The 314-nt window shown below is 41.4% G+C and overlaps 1 protein-coding gene across 2 annotated transcripts in view; it reads right to left on the minus strand.

Annotated features, from left to right (window-relative positions):
- LOC119590550 (zwei Ig domain protein zig-8-like) overlaps window positions 1–314 on the minus strand; it is a gene marked incomplete in the record, with an annotated part of 99462 nt that overhangs the window by 76530 nt on the left and 22618 nt on the right.

Below are 314 nucleotides of genomic sequence, written 5' to 3' on the forward strand. Positions count from 1 at the left end.
TTGCCAATTTAACGACTGATATCTATTATAAATCCGAAAAAAGGCAATAATGATACCAGTGATATAACATCTGAAAAATGCATCTTTGTCAAAGATACATGTCTCTTTGACAATCCGCGAGCGGCTTGCGTGTCATGTTGTGTTTCACTCGAAGTCAATCCGCACAGCCAGTCCGTGTGGATATTGATTCTATATTCGCTTCTTGCTTTTGCTTGCGATGTCAGGGCCTTCTGGAAGTCGTCTTGCTTGGATTAAGGCATGGGTTTTGTTTTTTTCATGTGATTGTGTGTGCGCGAGAGGGTGTGTGGAATTAA

The sequence above is a fragment of the Penaeus monodon genome, chromosome 27 (assembly GCF_015228065.2).
Source record: "Penaeus monodon isolate SGIC_2016 chromosome 27, NSTDA_Pmon_1, whole genome shotgun sequence".
NCBI classification, from domain to species: Eukaryota; Metazoa; Arthropoda; class Malacostraca; order Decapoda; family Penaeidae; genus Penaeus; species Penaeus monodon.